This window comes from Scyliorhinus torazame, chromosome 11 (assembly GCF_047496885.1).
Source record: "Scyliorhinus torazame isolate Kashiwa2021f chromosome 11, sScyTor2.1, whole genome shotgun sequence".
Lineage (NCBI taxonomy): Eukaryota > Metazoa > Chordata > Chondrichthyes > Carcharhiniformes > Scyliorhinidae > Scyliorhinus > Scyliorhinus torazame.
Genome location: NC_092717.1, coordinates 130,075,684 through 130,095,441, shown reverse-complemented (window position 1 = coordinate 130,095,441; position 19,758 = coordinate 130,075,684). Strand labels below are relative to the sequence as shown.

The following is a 19,758-nucleotide window of genomic DNA, read 5'->3' as shown; positions in this document are numbered from 1 at the left end:
AACCATTCACTCAACTTACTGACACCAGCACACTGCAGCTACATATATACTATCCACAAAATCCACTGCGGCAACTCACCAAAGCCATAACTCACCAAAGCCAAAGCTTCATCAGAACATCCAACACTTAGAATGGCAAGGCCAGTAGGTGTCCAGGAACACTGGCACCTGAAAATTCTTCAAGCCACATACTATCCTGACTTGGAAATATAACTTGGTGAGTCAAAATCCTAGAACTTCCTATCTAACAGTGCTGTGGGAATGCCTTCATCATATGGACTGCACCAGTATGAGGTGATGACTCATCGACACCTTCTCAGACAACTAGGGATGGTCAGTCTCACACACATCCCATTAACACTTTTTTTTTTATATAAAAGAACCTCATCAAGCCTCTTGTTACTTCATTTAAGACTCAAGAAAGTTATTCAAACATGATTTGCCTTGAACATATCTATCTGTTCTTGCTTTCATTAATGGACCCACATTGTACAGGTGCCAGTTATTTTTGTTCTGTGTTGTCTCAAAAAATCTCCTCACACCTGGCATGGGCAGAACAGTGGCACAGCTGTTAGCACTGCTGCCTCACAGCGCCAGGGACCAGGGTTCAATTCCGGCATCGGGTGACTGTGTGACGTTTACATGTTCTCCCAATGTCTGCGAGGATTTCCTCCAGGTGCTCTGGTTTCCTCCCACAGTGCAAAAGGTGTGGTTAGGTGAATTGGCCACGCTACATTTCCTCTCAATGTCCAGGGATGTACAGGTTAGATTACAGGGATAGGACTGTGGCGTGGGCCTAGCAGGGTGCTCTTTCAGAGGGTCATCAGTGGGCCAAATGACCTCCTTCTGCATTGGAGGAATTCTATGGTTCTAAGTCAATTGCCAGGTTCTCTCTCCCTTTTTTGAGGTTACAATATCTGCTATCCTCCAGTACTCGGACTTCATTTGCATATGCAAATAGGATAAGATCATGGCCAATGCCTCCACAAATTTGCACCCTTACTTCCATTAGTAACCTTGGTTGCACCTCATCTAGAGTGACTTTTCTACAGGAATCAGTATGCCTCCTTAATCAATGAAATTGCAGGATTGAGAAATAAACAAAAGAAAGAACGAAGAGCAGTGCTAATTTAAATGAATGAATTTATAGCAGGTATTATAGAAAGGGAAAGGAGGATCGGATTGATGGAGGGAGACATTCAAAGAAAAAGAAAAAATGATTATTTTTTTTTAAACTCTCCAACGGTTTATAGCATGAAGGACTGGGACTGGACAGCTAAATATTTTACTTTCTGGGCTACAGTTGATTTACAGTAACCAATAACTATCACATCATTAACATTTTTTTAAAAAAACAATGGCATTTATATCGTGTTTTTTGCAACAATCAAACAATTCAATGCTCTTTTGCATCTACCCAAACAGGCAGATTGGGCCAAGGTTTAATGCTCCATCCAAAAGTGCAATGTGCCAGAGCAATCTTCCCTCCATACTGCCCTGGTGTGTTAGCCTTGACTTTTACGCTCAAGCCCTGGGGCAGGGCTTGAACCCAGAACTATGTGCTACCAAATGAGCCTTGGCTGACATTGGAATTAGAAGTATAATTATGTCACAAATTATTGACTAGACTTAGCTTTGTGGCAGATTTAATGGGAAATCATTGTGCAAATGCAGTCATTTCATGGAATGCATGGGGAGGTAAAGGGTAAGATGTGGTGCATGGATATCTATTAGAACATAGAACATACGGTGCAGAAGGAAGCCATTCGGCCTATCGAGTCTGCATCGACCCACTTAAGCCCTCACTTCCACCCTATCCCCGTAACCCAATAACCCCTCCTAACCTTTTTGGTCACTCAGGGCAATTTAGCATGGCCAATCCACCTAACCTGCATGTCTTTGGACTGTGGGAGGAAAACGAAAAACCCGGAGGAAACCCACGCAGACACGGGGAGAACGTGCAGACTCCGCACAGACAGTGACCCAGCAGGGAATCAAACCTGGGAACTTGGCACTGTGAAGCCACAGTGCTATCCACTTGTGCTACCATGCTGCCCTATTCTCTTCTTTGTCACAGGTTGCTGGCTGACTTGAATATTAATAACGGCATGCACTATTCACAGACCCTCTTTTTTCATCAATACCATTCCAATGTCAACGCCATCTCCCTCCAACCCCCTACCCAGCTCTATAACAATAGGTTACTATTTATTGAAAGAACAGTCGATTAATTTTAATTCATTCAGGAGAAATACTTCTGAAATAAAAATCATGTTACAGCCTCAGAGATAACTACCTTTCTCAGTTCTAAGTGTGGGTGGTGCTAGAAAGGTTGCATTTGTTGCCTATCCCCAGTAACACTTGGTGGTGCTGACCATCTGTATGTAGACTTATTGGAATACAGAACCAGTGATGGTGAAGGAAAGACACAACAGGATTGTGTGCAACGTGGGAGCAGAATGCAGAGATAATTTTGTTACTACAACATTTCTCCTCTTGTCCTCCATGACAGAGGAGGAAAGCGGTTTAGAAGTAAATGTTGGCAAGCAGCTGCTGTACATTCTATGGAATCGTGGCATGTTCCCAAGTAAAATTGTGGTTGACTTCCGGTGGCGACCATAGTGAGTGGTCACACACAACGCAGCGCCTGCTCAAAGTCATAGAAAATATGTTTTTTTTTTAAACCCGAAAATGGGTGAAACCTCGATGGAAAATTGTAGCTGGAGGTTGTAGAGGTTCCCCCCGGGTGTGGTAAGCCTGCTGGTTGCCAAACTCGGCAGAAGGTGAAAGACATAGCCAGAGAGTTGGAAGAGACTTGTGGCGCAGCATTTATTGGAAGTATGGCGGAGGGGGAAGTGCCGGTACAGGGTGGAAAGCCCCAGGTGGAACAGTTCATGGCTTTCATCAGGGAGCAGTTCTGTCAACAAAGAAAAGATATGCAGGAGGACCGATCAAAGGCCATTGAAGGTGCTGTGACACCCCTGAAGGGTTCGATGGAAAGGGCCGAATAGGCCGAGAAGGCAGAACCTGCGCATCGTTGGCATGCTTCAAGGAGTAAAAGGCACGAGTGCCACAAGGATGTTGGCAGGGCTGGTGGTGAAGAAGCGCACGGGTCTCTGAGGCAGAAGCCAAGAGGTGGGGAGCTGCAACGGGACTCCACAAGTTTGTGGAAAAAAAGATCCTGCAGTGGGCCAGGGAGAAACGGAACTGCGAATGGGAGGGGAATATGGTCCGAATATACCAGGACACTGGTGCTGAACTGGCAAGACGGCATGTCAGATTTAACAGGGACAAGGCGGTGCTTTATTGAAGGCAGATCAGGTTCAGAATGCACTACCCGGCAAAACTGTGTCTCTTATGAAAACTTTGAGACCCAGAAGCGGCCAATTGCTTTATTAAAGAGCACAAACTGGGGGAGAACTAAACTCTATTGGGAGACTGAGTCGGCGGCACTTGGAATACAGAAGAAATGGGAAGAGTGCTCCTGTTTCCTTTTTCTCCCAGGTGGAGGTTTTTTTGTTGGGTTGACAATGTGCAGCAGGGGTGAAAAGTTTGTAAGGGGACACCCTCCATCCGTCCGTCCCCCCGTCCCCAACCCCCGCTGCCTGTGACAGGGTTTGTTTTCAGAGGCAACCTGTGGTTTTGGACGTATCTTGGTTTGAGTGGGGGAGGGGGAGGTCCATGAGGAGTCTTCTACACAGAACAAAGTGAGGGGGTGGGGGAAAGAGAGAGGGGGCAGTAGGAGTCTTTGGGCAGGAGCTGCCACGCTGGCAGGTAATGCTGGTGAACAGAGTTGATTATGGGGCGAAACTTTAATTGTGCGCTAGAGCAGAAGGTGGACAGGTCAACGGGATGGCAAAGGAGCTGGGAGGGAAAGGATGGCATGGTGGACCTGTGGCGTTTTAAGAACCCAGGGGGGAGGGAGTACTCCTTCTCACATGTTTACAGGGTATACTCCAGAATGTACTTTTCCGTGGTGAGTCATCCAGAATTTATTTTTTTCGTGGTGAGCCATGAGGTGCTGGTAAGGTGGAGGGGGCAGAGTATGTGGGGATGGTAGTTTTGGACCTTGTGCCCCACTGGCTGGAGGTTCGGCTTAGATCGGGACGGGAGCAGAGGCAGGGATAGAGGTTTGATTCAGGGTTGCTAGCAGTTTTGTGGTAAGGTGCGGGTGGTGATTAAAGATTACGTGGAGTTGAACCAGAACGGGGAGGTGCCGGCGGCTACATTCTAGGAGGCAATCAAGGGGATGGTCCAGGGGAGATTATCTCATTTAAGGCACAAGGATAGGAAAAGGAGGGCGGCGTACAAACGTTTATCGGGCGAGATAGTCGAGGTGGATAGGCAGTATAGGGAGGGCACCCACCACGGATGGGCAAGGAGGAAAATGCTACATGGGCAATTTGCTAGGTTGACGACAGGGAAGACGGTGGGGCAGCAGCGCAGGGCAAGGGGGATGCGATAGGAGTATGGGGAGAAGGCAAGTCGAATGGTGGCACAGTAGTTACAGAGGCAAGCCTCGTCCAGGGGAATTTTGTGGGTTCAGACAGAGACAGGAGAGGTGGCGTTGGAGCCAGGGAAGATTAATGAGGTGTTTAGGCAATACTATAAAAGGGACTGTACAGGGTGGACCGGGCGGGGGAGGAGGCGACATGGGGCGGTCTTTGGATGAGCTGGAGTTCCCACAGCTGGAGGAGCCCTTGGGGTTCAGGGAGGTACTGGAAAGTAGAAGGGGGAGGAAGTGGAGAAAGGCCCCAGGGGCCGGATGGTTACCTGCTGCAATTTTATAAGGAGTTTGCAAGGGAACTGGCGCCGCATCTGCTGGGGGAGTTTAGTGAAGCGCTGGAGAAGGGGGGAGCTGCCGGAGACGATGGCGCAGGCGATGATTACATTAATACCGAAGGGGAAGGACCTGTTAAAAAGGGGCTGTTTAGCACACTGGCTAAATCGCTGGCTTTGAAAGCAGACCAAGGCAGGCCAGCAGCACGGTTCAATTCCCGTAACAGCCTCCCCGAACAGGCGCCGGAATGTGGCGACTAGGAGCTTTTCACAGTAACTTCATTTGAAGCCTACTTGTGACAATAAGCGATTTTCATTTCAAATGTGGGTCGTACAGGCTCATATCGCTGTTAAAGTAACAGATGTAAAAGTGCTGGCCAAGTTGGTGGTGGGGAGGATGGATGGCTGTGTATCGAGGGTGGTTGCAGAAGACAAACAGATTTTGTAAAGGGCAGATATAAGGAGATTGTTAAACGCGATTATGACCCCGTCGGGAGGACGGGTACTGGTGGTAGTGGTGTCCCTGGATGCAGAGAAGGCACTCGATCGAGTGGAGTGGAGGTGCCTGTTCGAGGTGATGGGAAGGTTCGGGTTTGGACCAAAGTTTCTGCCGTGGGTGCGCCTGTTATATGTGGCACCAGTAGCGAGCGTACGGACTAACGATATGAGCTCATAAAGTTTCGGGTTACACAGGGGAACGAGGCAGTGGTGCCCGCTGTTGCCGCTGATGTCCACGCTAGCAATACAGCCTCTGGAAATGGTCCTTAGGGTGTCGGCAGAGTGGCAGGGGATTAGGAGTGGGAGCAAGGAGCATCGGGTGTCGCTATCGGCGGACAACCTGTTACTGTGCGTGTCGGACCCACTGGAAAGCATGGAGAGGATTATGGGCCTATTAGAGAGGTTTTGAGGCTGTCTCAGGATACAAGCTGAACGTTGGGAATAGAAAGGTGTTCCCAGTGAACGAATTTGGTCGGAGAACCATCTTAAGGGTGGGCTGCCATTCAAGGTAGCCAGAGGCAGGATCAGATATTTGGGGATCCAGGGATCGGGAGATCGGGCAACATTGCATAAATGGAACTTAAAGCTGGTGAAGGAGATTAGGGAGGACTTTAAGAGGTGGCAAGGAGGGCCCAAAGTGGTGAAGATTAATGTATTCCAGACACTTCTGATTTTTATACCAAAGCTTCATATTCTAGAAGTCGGATACGATTATTTGGGAATTTGTGTGGGCAGGGAAGGTGCCAAGGGTAAAGAGGGACCTGTTACAGAGGCGGGGGGGCCAAATGAGTTTGGACGGAGGAAGAGTGCAGGAGGTCCAGCCTGAGGGCTATGGTGACAGCACCGTTGCCACTGGCGCCAAGGAGATACACAGAGAGCCCAGTTGTGCAGTCAATGGTAAAGGTGTGGAACCAGTTGAGACGGTATTTTAGGATAGAGTGGATGTCAGTGTAAACGGCGCTGTTTGAATCACAGATTTGAGCCAGAGGGGGCACGGACAGCATATACAGGAAGTGGAGAGAAGCGGGACTGGTGAGGGTGAGGGATTTATACCCAGGAGAGGTTTGCTAGTATAGAAGAATTGAAGGAGAGGGGAGAGGTTCCGAGAGGAAGCAAGTTTTGATATTTACAGGTAAGGGACTTTGCACGGAAGGTGTGGAAGCTGCCGAAGTATGCCCTACAGGAGTGGTTGCTGCCAGACATGGAAGGAGAGGGCAGGACTTATATGGATGGCTGGGAGAACAAGGGGGCTGAGCAGGCAGTGAAATATAAGGTGGACGGGGAGATAAATTGGGGAGTGTGGAGTGAGGCGCTATGCAGAGTAAACGCCTCCTTGCGTGCAAGGATGAGCCTGACACAATTCAACGTGATACATAGGATGCATATGACTCGGGTGAGAATGAGTGGGTTCTTCCAGGGAGTAGCAGATGAGCGCGAGATGTGGGGGCAGGGACCAGCAAACCGCGCACATATGTTCTGGGGCTGTTAGAAGTTGGGAGATATTGAACCTTCCGGTTGTGACCATGGAGTGAGTGGTCACATACAGGGCTGTTCCTGCTTAGTCACAGAAAAGGACTCTTTTCATGCAGATCCGGGTGGAATTTTGATGAAAAGGCATAGGTGAATGTTAGAGGAGTAGTTTACCCCTGGAATGGTATGTCTTCTGATCGCCAGACCCGGCAGAAAACAGTGAGAGGTTTGGCTGGAAAGTTGAAACAGTCTTGTGCTTCACAGACAGTCTCTTCCAGCATGCAGACAGGGGAGGGGCAAGCTGTAAGGCCCAAGATACAGGAACTGATGACTTTTATCAAGGACAAATTCCATAAGCAGAGGAAAGAAATTGCATGAGGATCATGCAAAGGCCATTGCAGAAGCTGTGGCACCCCAGAAGAGTACTTTGGAGTGGATGGAGGGGTGTTTGGAGGTGCAGGGGTCACAGATTCGGGCGATTGAAGGAGTGATCTCGGACCACAGCAATCGTGAGGTGGCTCTGGAGGCGGAGCTCCTAGGTGACATTTGTAAAACGTTGAGGCAAAGGTTGAGGAGCAGGAGAATACCTCGAGAAGACAGAACCTGTGAATAGTGGGCCTGCCTGAAGGAGTGGAAGGTGTGAGTGCCACGAGGTATGTCTCGAAGATGCTGGCGGGGCTGGTGACAGAAGGGGTGCTGGATAAGGCTCCTGAAGTGGACCAAGTGCATAGGTCTCTGAGGCAGAAGCCAAGAGCTGGGGAGCCACCGCGGGCGGTGATCGTGAGACTCCATAAATTTGTGGAGAAAGAGAAAATTCTACGGTGGGCCAGGGAGAAGCGTAGCTGCGGCTGGGAGGGAAGTAACATCCGGATTTATCAGGACATCAGAGCAGAGTTGCCAAAACGGCGGGCAGGTTTCAACAAGGCCAAGGCGGTGCTGTACCGGCAGCAGATCAAGTTTGGGGTGCTCTACCCGGAGAAATTATGGGTGACGTTCGGAGGCCGTGAGTATTATTTCGAGACCCCAGAAGCAGCCGAAGACTTCATTAAGGAGCATAAACTTGGGAGAACGGAGCGGACAATGCTTGGGAACCGGGATGCTGGCACTATGTAATGGTCGGGAGCATGTTTGAAGTGGGTATAGGGATTGGGGAATTTTCAACTTTTTTTTGTGGGGGGTGGTTTCTGTTCAATGTTGAGATTGTAAGGAGTTGTAGGGGTGAAAAGTTTGTGGGGATGGATGTTCCCATCCCCCCTCCTGTGTTATGGGACTGTGTGTGTTTAATATCTGTTTGTTTGCTTTTGGAGAAGGCTACCTGGAGTTCGGGAGAAGTCTTGTTTGGGTGAGGGAGGGCAAGGCCAGCAGGAGACCTTCTTCTTGGAGCTGAGTGGGGGGAGGGGGGGGGGGGGGGGGGGGGGGAGAGAGGGAGGTCATTCGGATGTGCCTTTGGACCGGGGCAGCCACGCTAGCAGGTTATGCTGGTGAACGGAAGTGACGTGGTGGGGGAGAAGGTCAAGAGGGGTGGCCCGGGGAGGGGGTTCAGGAGGTGAGAGATGACATGGTCAAGGGCGAAGAAAGGGGCCATCTGGGATGGGCGAGGTACAGAGTGCAATTAAAGGGGCAGAAGTTAAGTGGGGAAGATGACAGACGGTAGAGGGGATTGGAGGCGCAAGCCTCCAGTCAGGTTGTAACGTGGAACGTCCAGGGACTGAATGGGCCGGTTAAAAGGTCGCGGGTGTTCGCGCACCTCAGGAGCTTGAAAGCGGGGGTGGTCTTTTTGCAGGAGACACACCTCCGTGAGAAGGACCAGGTTAGATTAAGGAAGGGGTGGGTTGGGCAGGTTTTTCACTCTGGGTTGGATTCGAAATAGAGGGGTGTGGCAATTATAATGAGCAAATAAATGGGATTTGAGAGTGCGAAGGAGGTGAGGGATCCAGGTGGGAGATATGTGATTGTAAGTGGGGTATTGGAAGTGGCACCGGTAGTGTTGGTAAATGTGTATGCCCCAAATTGGGATGATGTGGGTTTTATGAGGGGGTTGCTGGCAGCGATCCCAGATTTGGCCTCGCACCAGTTCATCATGGGAGGAAATTCTAACTGTGTCCCAGAGCCGAGGGTAGATAGATCGAGCACTAGGTCGATGGGTAGGGTGCGAATGGTGAGGGAGCTGGAGGGGGATTTATGGAGAGAATGGGTATGGTGCATCCATGGCGCTTTCAGAACCCAGGGCAAAGGGAGCATTCCTTCTTTTCACACGTCCATAAGGTGTATTTGAGGATTGATTACTTTGTAGTGAGTCGGGAGATTTTCGTTGGGGTGGAGGGGGCAGAGTATGCGGGGATAGTTACCTCGGACCATGCACCCCACTGGCTGGATATTCGGTTCAGTACGGGACGAGAGCAGAAGCCGGGGTGGAGGTTTGACTCGGTGTTGTTGGCGGATGGAGGTGTTTGTGATAAGGCGCGGATGGCGATTAGGGACTATGTGGAGTTCAATCAGAATGGGGAGGGGTCAGCAGGCATTTTTTGGGAAGCATTGAAGGCAGTGGTCCGGGGAGAAATTCTCACATTTACGGTTCGTGCGAATAAGGAAAGGAGGGCGGAACATGACCGTCTAGTGAGCGAGATAGTGGAGGTAGACAGGGAATATTCGAAGGTGCCCACCGTGGAGGGATTGGCGAGGAGGAAAATGTTTCCGGGGCAATTTGATAGTCTTATAACGGGGAGTGCAGTAGGGCAACTGCGTAGGGCAAGAGGGGTGCAATATGAGTATGGGGAGAAGGCGAGCCGCATGCTGGCGCACCAGCTGCAGAGGCAGGCTGCGTCCAGGGAAATATTGAAGATCCGGACTGATGTGGTGTCAGAGCCAGGGAAAATAAATGAGGCATTTAGAGAGTATTACCAGGGACTTTATGAGGCAGACCCAGGAGAGGAGGGGGACATGGGGCGGTTTCTGGACGAGCTGGAATTTCCCCAGGTGGAGGAAGCAAAGAGGCAGGCATTGGAAGAGCCGCTGGGGCTGAGGGAGGTGCTGTATAGTATCAGGTGTATGAAGCCGGGGAAGGCCCCTGGGACAGATGGGTACCCGGCAGAATTTTATAAGGAATTTGCAGCAGACTTGGCACCACATCTGTTGGGGGCGTTTAATGAAGCACTAGAGAAGGGGGAGTTGCCGAAGATGATGAAGCAGGCGGTAATCACACTAATCCCCCAAAAAGGGAAGGATCCGGTGGAATGTGGGTCGTATAGACCCATATCACTATTGAACATGGATGTGAAAATATTGGCTAAGTTGTTGGCGGGGAGGATGGAGGATTGTGTCCCAGGGGTGGTTACAGAAGATCAAACAGGCTTCAAGAAGGGCAGGCAGCTCGCGGGTAATATAAGACGGCTGTTGAATGTGGTGATGAATCCTTCGAGAGCTCTGGTACCGGAGGTGGTGGTGGTGTCCATGGACGCTGAGAAAGCATTTGACTGGGTGGAGTGGCGGTACTTGTTCGAAGTTTTGGGTTTGGGCCGAGATTTGTGGCATGGGTGCGGTTGCTGTATGTGGCGCCAAGAACGAGGGTGAGGACGAATGATATGAGCTCATGAAGCTTTGACTTACACAGGGGTATGAGGCAGGGGTGCCCGCTGTCGCCGCTGCTGTTTGCGCTGGCCATAGCACCATTGGCGATGGCTCTTAGGGGGTCGGCAGAGTGGGAGGGGATAATGAGGGGACAGATGCAGCATCGGGTGTCGCTCTATGCCGATGACCTCTTGCTGTATGTTTCGGATCCATTGGAGTGTATGGGAAGGATTATGGGCCTGTTGGGGAGGTTTGGAGGGTTCTCGGGATACAAGCTGAATGTAGGGAAAAGTGAGGTACTCCCGGTGAATGAGCTGGCACAGCGGCCTAATTTAGGGGGGATGCCATTTACGGTAGCGAGTGATAGGTTTAGGTACCTGGGGATTCAGGTAGCGAGGGAATGGACGGGGCTCCATAAGTGGAACTTAACAAAGCTGGTGGAGGAGGCCAGGGAGGATATTAGGAGGTGGGATACACTGCACTTAACGCTGGCGGGGAGGGTCGAAGTGGTGAAAATGAATATTCTGCCGAGGTTCTTGTTTATCTTTCAGGCTCTCCCGATCTTTATACCAAAGGCCTTTTTTCTGCAAGTGGACACAATCATCTCTGACTTTGTATGGGCGGGGAAGGTGCAGAGGGTGGGGAGGACCCTGCTACAGAGGCAGCAGGGGAGGTTGGCGTTGCCAAACCTGCTTCATTATTATTGGGCAGCGAATGTGGACAAGGTGCGGCAGTGGTGGGAAGAAGGGGTAGAGTGGGTTAGGATGGAGGAGGAATCTTGTGAGGGGTCTAGTTTGAGGGCTATGGTGACGGCAGCATTGCCAATGGCTCCGAGTAGGTATTCAGGGAGCCCAGTGGTACAGTCCATGGTGAAGATATGGAATCAGCTGAGGAGGCATTTTAGGGTGGAAGGGATGTCGGTGCTGGGCTGGTCAAGGTGAGGGATTTGTATTTGGAGGAAGGGTTCGCCAGTCTGGAGGAGCTAAGGGGGAGGGTAGAGCTGCCAAGGGGTAGTGAGCTCAGGTTAGGGACTTTGCACGAAAGGTCTGGAAGGGGTTCCCTAGATTGCTGGGATACACCCTGCTGGAGCGACTGCTGCTTCCGGATGTGGAAGGGGAAGGAAGAATTGGGGATATATGTAAGTGGCTGGGGGAGCAGGGATGCGGAGCGGGTGGTGAAGATCAAGGAGAAATGGGAAGCGGAGTTGGGAATGGAGATCAATTGGGGAGTATGGAGTGAGGCACTGCGAAGGATAAACGGGACCTCCTCTTGTGCAAGGATGAGCCTGATACAGTTTAAGGTGGTGCATACGACTTGGGCGAGAATGAGTCGTTTTTTTCAGGAGGTAGCAGATGAGTGTGAGAGGGATGGGCGGGGGCCAGCGAATCATGCGCACATGTTTTGGGGTTGTGAAAAATTGGGAAGATTCTGGGCGGGAGTGTTCACGGTCTTAGCCAGAATAGTAGAGGAGGTGGCGGACCCGGACCCTTTGGTGGCGATATTTGGGGTTTCAGAGAAGCCGGAGCTCACGGAGAAGAGGATGGTCGATGTCTTGGCCTTCGCCTCTCTGATTGCACGGCGCCGAATTTTGCTGTAGTGGCGGTCAGCATTGCCACCAGGGGTAGCAGCATGGTTGGGTGACCTGTACGACTTCCAGCGGTTAGAGAAGATAAAGTATGAGTTAAGGGGCTCAGGAGGAGAGTTTGAGAAAAGGTGGGGGATGTTTGTGACCGTGTTTGAGGAGCTGCTCGTCGTGCAGGGGGGGGGGGGGGGGGAGAGAATCTGTACAAACTGTTGTAACTACTTGGATACAGGTTTGAATAAAATGCGCTTAAAATAAAAAACTTGGAGATATTGTGCAGGAGTGTTCGTGACATTAACAAAGATTGTTGAGGGGGGGGAGAAAGAGGTCTGGCCTCATCCGATGGTGGCGATATTCATATTGGAGAAGCCAGAGCTGATGGAGGGGAGGAAGGCCGATGTCATGGCCTTTGCCTGTCTGGTTGCCCGGCGAAAGATCTTATTGGAATGGCGTTTGGCAACGCCTCAGGTGGTGGCAGCCTGGCTGGGAGACCAATACGATTTCCTCAGTTTGGAAAAGATTAAATATGAATGGAGAGGTTCAGCGAAATAGATATATAATGCATTTTGGTTGTCTTAAGAACAGCAAGGATCAGGCTGAATTTTGTTTATAAGGAACAATTGTTGTTTTAAATAAAATATAAAGCTGCTCATGCTGCACGGCAAGAAAATAACCCTGATGTAGCGTCACCAGGTTGATACCTCATTTTAGAGTATGCCAAGTGCTGCTCCTGGCATGCCCTCTTGCACTCTTCATTGAACCAGGGTTGATCCATTGGTTTGATGGTAATGTGTGTGTGCCGGGCCATGAGGTTGCAGATTGCGGTTGGCGCACAATTCTGCTGCTGCCCAATCGAGTTGCTAGATCTGTTCAAACTCTATCCCATGTAGCACCATCATAGTGTCACTCATGATGGAGGGTCTCCACAAGGGCTGTGCGGTGGTCACTACTAATGACACGTCATGGACAGATTCATCCGTGACAGCCAGATTGGTGAGGAGATCAAGTACGTTTTCCTCTCTTGCGATTGAGAGGTGACTTCCGGTGAAGGCGGACGGGAGGCAGCCGCACACTGGAGGGCTCCCGCTCGGGAATAGAAATTTTGGGGTTTTAACGCCCGGTCCCAGGGGCAACGGAGGCTGGAAAAGCTGTAAGAAGGCACAGGTAGGAGAAATGTCCAAGCTTGGGAAAAAAACGGCCGTGAAAAAGGGGGTTAATGAAAGTCCGCCGGTGAGTGGAAATGTCAGTGCAGGAACTGTAAGGAAAGCGGTGGCTGGAGCACCAGGGGTGGCCGCATCACTCACAGCAGAAGAAATGACCAAAGTGATGGTTGTGGAACTTGAAAAACACTTCACAAAGATGAAGCAGGAGATGGAGGCAGTATTGAAAGTGCTGGTGGAGGATGCGATTGCCCCGGTGAGGGCGGTGGTTATCAAGCGCAGCGGCGGAGGTGCGGGAGCAAGGTGAGACACTGAAGGAAGTGGAAGAGGTATTATCGCAGCACAGTGATCAACTCACCTCGATGGGGAAGGAGTTGCGGAAGGTGACAGAGGCCAACAAGTGTCTGCGAGTCAAAATGGACGACCTGGAAAACGGATCCAGGCGGCAGAATCTGAGGATCTGCCCGAAGGGGTGGAAGGCCCGAGGCCGATGGGGTATTTTGCCATGATGTTGGCAGAGCTATTGGAGGAGGGGGGGCGATCCCTCTCCATACGAACTGGATCGGGCTCATCGGTCGTGGAGGCCTATAACAAAGGCGAGTGTGCCGCCAAGAGTAGTAACTGTGTGTTTCCGTAGGTACAGCGTGAAGGAGAAGGTCAAAGCAGAAGCGGGTGGTGCAGTGGGCTGGAGCTGGTATACGCATATCCCAGGACTTTACGGTGGAGCTGGCGAGGAGGCGGGCTGCCTTCAGCCGGGTGAAGAAGGCTCTGTACATCAGCAGTGCGGCATAGTATATCCAGCTAAGTTGAGGGTGACCTACAAATAAATACAAGGACTTTTATTTTGGGACGGCGGAAGCAGTTGAGGAGTTTGCAAAGGCAGAAGGACTGTGGCAGAATTGAGAAATGGGTCTGAGAGCAGGTCGTGTACCGATGTAGCCTCATGTAACTTTATTTTTTCAGTGCGTGTTGGTGTATGTACTAAATGAGCTGACGCTGTATATTTGGACAAGGGAAGAGTTGGGATTTTCATTTGCAATGATGGTTCTTTGGGGCTTGGGTGTGTATGCTGGGGTTGTGTGCTAAAGGGGATTTCTTGGTTTTCCAGGGACCGGGCAAGGAGACCCAGGCGGGGGCCTCCACACTGGCCGGTTTAAGCTGGCCAGTGAACAGGAGTGAGGTGGGGGGAGGGGCTGCGGCCATCGGAGCCTGGTAGAACAGGTTTCGATGAGGCTAGCCGGGGTGAAAAGTGGGGTGGGGGGGGGGGGGGGGGGGGGGGGGGAAGGAACAGAGGTTGGGGGGAGGAGCTTACAAGAGGAAGTGGAGGGGAGGAGTCTGGGAGGGGGTGGGGGTGTCTATAATTCATGGGTGTCATTCACGGTACTCTTTCGGGGATTGGATGGCATTGAATATTAGGAGGGGGGTGGACTATATGTGTCAACGGTGAGCAGGGACGGTTCCACACATACACGAACACGGGGCAACGAGACAGGGAAGAACAAAACGACTCACAGGAAAATAAATAGAACGGTCTGTTAAGCACTTTGGTAGAGAACAGTAGGTAATTAAACGGCACAATACTATTAACAGGAGGTGAAGGAAGGTGATGGAATCAAAATGAGATAAAGCAAAGAAATGGGAAACCAAGAGACCAAGCGAAGTGGAAAGAGAAGCATGAAAAATTGGCATGTTATAGCATGCTTCAATGGAAGAAAAAAGGAAGCAGATGAACATTAAGATCACAGACCACCTCACTGTAAGTGCACACCCGGATTGCTTTCCCAAGGAGGGAAATTATGAATTTATCCAGACATATATTCTAAAAGACTAGGATACGTGCAAATGGAGGTAAGAGAGTAGGTGAATCCAGAAGAGAATTTTGGATTGCCACCCATGCAGAATTTTACTGATGCTGAGGTTGCTTGCCAATATTGTTTTATGGATTGGAGGAAATAAATTGATATCCTTGTAGTTACTGAATGGGATGTTTACTCAAGAGTGAATCAACTTTTGCCCTGAAATAGCCAGCAGAAAGGCTTTTTTAGAGCTGTTTGGAATAAGTACATCAGCTAAAATCAATCAAAATGCTGCACCTAACCATTCAAATGCCACATCTTATCGTCAATGTTTTCAGTCCAATTGATGCCCTGCACCAATGACATAAGTGGTTAAGCAACACTGAACTATTAACTAACATTAGCGAAAGTTAAAAACTATAATTAACCAACATTTTCCAAACTAAGAGAAAAGATAAACAATTAAACAGAAGCTCAGTGAGAAACAAGTGAACAACTGAAAATATATAAATATTTGAAAAGTAAAGATACATAAAAAGCAAATAAAACTCAGGACAGAGTGCTAAGAAGAAGCCACAATGTGTCTGCAGATTACTGGCATTTTCAAGTGATGTTTATTTTTTGAGGAGTTGGAAGAAGTGCATCACATAAAAACAAATAGGAACAATCATGTCAAGGGACTCCTTACCGCCTAGGTGTCAGTCTCCTGGGAGAGATGAAAAACAGATCAAAAATCCACAGCCAATTAGGGGAAAATGCATGTAGAAAATTCTTCTTAGAACCTCCTGGGCAACAAAACTGCTCCTAGAGACTATACTGAATATCATTGATATTAATTAATCCCTACCTTTATAATGAGATCTTTCCCCAGCCAGGACAACACAGACCTGCTCTCAAAGATATACCCATTATAGACAAACCAGCAACTTGTCTCATTGACCTACGATTCTATAAAGGAACCTGTTTTAACATTGAACCTGTTTTTTCCCTTGCATAAATAATAACCCCATGTCTTAATAGTTGAAACAATTTGTCAGTGTTTGTTATCATTGTGTTATTGGCTTCAATCAAATTGCCTGATCTGTACCTTTCTAAAGTGTATAGACCAGTAGTTTAAGCCTCTCTGGATAAGTGAAGTATTTTAAATTACAAATCATTCTTATGGCCCTCTCCTAAACCATTTCCATAGTCTCACTATCACTCATCATTTGAATGCAGCAGATCTAAACACTATATTCTAAATGAGGCCCAACTATAGGTCAAAGGAAAGCACAAGGACAAAATGATGTTTCATTTTGTAGAAACACAGTAATCAGGAGATGGTATTCAGCCCTTTTGAGCCTGTACCCCCATTCAATACGATCATGGTTGATCCCATATCTGAACACCATACTCCAGTGCTCTCCCCATACCTCTTGACACCTTTTATGATAAATCTATTTCCTTCTTAAATATATTCAGTTGGTTGGCCTCCACAGCCTTCTGTGTTATAGAGAAGTCCACAGGTCCATCATCGTCTGAGTGAAGAAGTTTATCCTCATCTCAGTCCTAAATGACCTACCTGATATCCTGAGACTGCGATCCCTTTCTCTAGGCCTTGGAGCCGGAGGAAAAAACATCCCTGCTTCCAATTTGTCTGCCCTGTCAGAATTTTATGCGTTTCAATGAGATCCTCTCTCATTTCTTCTGAACTCCTGTGAATACAGACCTAGTCCACCCAATCTCTCCTCATACGACAATCCGACCAACCCAGGTAACAGTCTGTTGAACCTTTGCAAGTACTCCCTCTATGGCAAGTATATCCTTTCTTAGATAAGGAGACCAAAATTGCACACAATACTTCATATGTGGTGTCACCGAGGTCCTGTACAGCTGCAGTATGACATCCTTATTTCTGTACAACAAAGGACAATATACCATTTGTCCTCTTAGCTGCTTGCTGTACCTGCTGCATGCTTGCTTTAAATGACTGGTGCACAAGAACATCCAGATCCCTTTGTACGTCAACATTTTCCAATCTATTCGCCATTTAAAAATATTCTGCCATTCTGAAGTGGATAACATCACATTTATCAACGTTATTTTGCAATGCCATGTATTTGTCCACTCACTCAACCTGTCTAAATCACTCCTGAACATCCTCCTCTCCACTCACATTCCCACCAAGTTTTGTGTCGTCAGCAATTCTGGAAATATTACATTTGATTCACTTATCCAAATCATTGATCTATTTTGTGAACAGCTGGGGCCCAAGCACTGAACCCTGTGGGATCCCACTAGTTAGCACCTGCCATTTCAAAAATGATCCATTTATACCTATTGTTTTCTGTCTGCTAACCAATTCTCAATTCATGCCAATATAATACCCCTAATCTCATGTTTTTTTATTTTGTACACTAAACACTTATGTTGGACTTTATCAAAAGCTTTCTGAATGGATGGCCCTATGAAAACAGTCTGGAATTAAGGCTAACACTCCAGTGCAGGACTTCAGGAGTGCCACTGTTGGAGGCGTCACCTTTCAGATGTGGCATTAAACTGAGATGCCTTCTGCCTGTCCTTCTGGATGCAAAAGACCCTTGGGCATTATTTTGAAGAGGAGAGTTGCTTGGTGCCTTGGCCAATATTTATCCTTTCATCAGTATCACAAGAATAGATCATTTGGTCATTGCTGTTGGTAGGGGTTTGCAGTGTTCAAATTGGTTGTTACATTTCCTACATTACATCTGCGCCTATACTTCAAAGTGCTTCATTGACTGCAACATGCTGTGAGATATTAGATGGTCATGAAAAAGCTATAAAAAGGCAAGTCTTTCATTATTTTCTTTTGCTTATAGTTCATGCATTTCTAGAGATTTATGAATCATGATCCTTTTCTTTCACCACTGAGGAAAGTAAGGGTAGTTTTAAGGGATTTAGCTTTAAGTGGATTTAAGTTAATGTTTCTGTGCCTGGAAGGGTAAAAAAACCTATAGCTAGATTCATGCTGGACAGGGCGGCACTGTGGTGTAATGGTTAGCATTGCTGCCTCGCGGTGCTGAGGACCCGGGTTCAATCCTAGGCTTGGCTCACTGTCCATGTGGAGTTTTCACATTCTCCACCTGTCTGCATGGGTTTCACCCTCACAACCCAAAGATGTGCAGGGTAGGTCTATTTGCCCCTTAATTGGAAAAAAAAAATTACTGGGTACTCTTAAAAAAAAGAATGCGGGACAAAGGTATCTGTATGTGTGGGGGGTTGGTTTCAATTCCCACTGTGATTCTATGGTGCTTAGAGAGAGTTTATGGCATGAAGACTAAATAGACATTACTTAGCAAGAGGTCACTTTCCAGAGGGAAGGGCTTTCATTTGTCTTAGTTTTAACCCGAAGCCAAAACAGTTGGAGACAGGACTTGGGGGAGTGAACATCTCTGCTAAAGGACATGCAGCCAATGCTTTGCCCATGGTAACATTTCCTATTAATTTCACAGATATTATCTTGTGTCGTAAACTATGATAGGCAACACCTGTCTGGGAACATAATAGGATTGAATTTGATGGAAGACAGTAAGTCACAAGCCAAGTTTTAAGTTCAAGGTAGAAGAAAAGGCTTACATAAAAAGAAGTGAAAATCAGCAGACTCGGAGAGCTGTAAACAGCAACAAAGGGATTCAAACAAGACGAGCCAAAAATTAATCTGAAGGCAAAAAAAAATTCATGTAATATCAAAGCCAAGTAAGAATAGTAAGGGAAAAGTGGTAAACGGGATGAGATCACCAAAAAGACTAGACAAAAAGGAGGCATTGGCAAACTTTAAATTAGCATTTTGTGCCTAAGAGATCAAGAATAAATTATTAGTGGAAAATGAAAGAGCCGAGGAAATTGCAGATGTAGTCACTCTTCAGGAATATTGTCACAGGACTGGAAAATGCAAAACATTCCATTATTTGAGATTGGGGAAGAGACACAAACAAGGTATGGTAATGACAGACGTATCAATCCAATACCTATTATGGGAACGTTACTGCAATCTGTCATTATGGGTAAGGCATGTGCACTTGGAACAAGTTTGAGCGAATGAGCAAAGATTTGTGACAAATCAAACTTCTGATTCGGAGGAAGTCACTAACACAGATCTGAAAAGGAAGAATACACAAGGCAACAAATAAAAAAGAGTGGCACTGGGTGAATTGCTCCTTTGGAGTCAGTACAAAAATGATGGGCCAAATAGCCTCCTTTTGTGCTTTAGCTATTCTATGATTCTCTGGGTGGATAAGGAATGCATCTACATATTATCTACATGGACTTAGAGAAGGGATTTAATAAGGTCCGGTATCAACTTCATAACAAAACTAAAAGCAAGAACCGAAAATTGGAGACAAAGTGAATGAATGGAAGGATGTGACAAATCATGTTTCCCAGCAAAACTAGGCGCTCTGCTTTTCAGGATATATATCAATTTCTTGGATGAAGGTTGAGCAAAGCTCTCTATTTAAGTTGTACATAATACATTAGCAGGCACAGTAAATTGCGCAGATGGGAGCAGGATTACAAAGGGGCAATGTTTTTCCTGCAAAACAGTGCAGCTTCCTGTTGGTAGCTGAACATAGCTTTCAAATTTGATGACCAATGTGAAGTGTTCATTTAATGTTTTACCATCCCAAGGGCCCATTTTAACCTGTCCCTGGAAGCCTTTCAATTTCTTTAATGATCCTTTGACATAGCTAAAGAACGCTCTTACATTCCTATCCCAATTATCTAACATCCTGCTCTCCAGTGACCTTTTAAACTTCGCCGATAGCTTTTTGTTTCCTCCAATGGAATATGATGCATGTTATTTTTGCGCCAATTGCAGATTAGAAATTCGCTTCAGTAGATAATTTAGATAGCAACTACCGAGACACGTCCGTATCGCTCCCTCCCACCC

General features: G+C 47.9%; 1 protein-coding gene across 5 annotated transcripts in view; it reads right to left on the bottom strand.

Moving 5' to 3' along the window:
• The window catches only part of LOC140385525 (acyl-protein thioesterase 1-like), a 96,593-nt gene that overhangs the window by 76,318 nt on the left and 517 nt on the right, over nt 1-19,758 (bottom strand). The gene's annotated exons all lie outside the window — the stretch shown is intronic.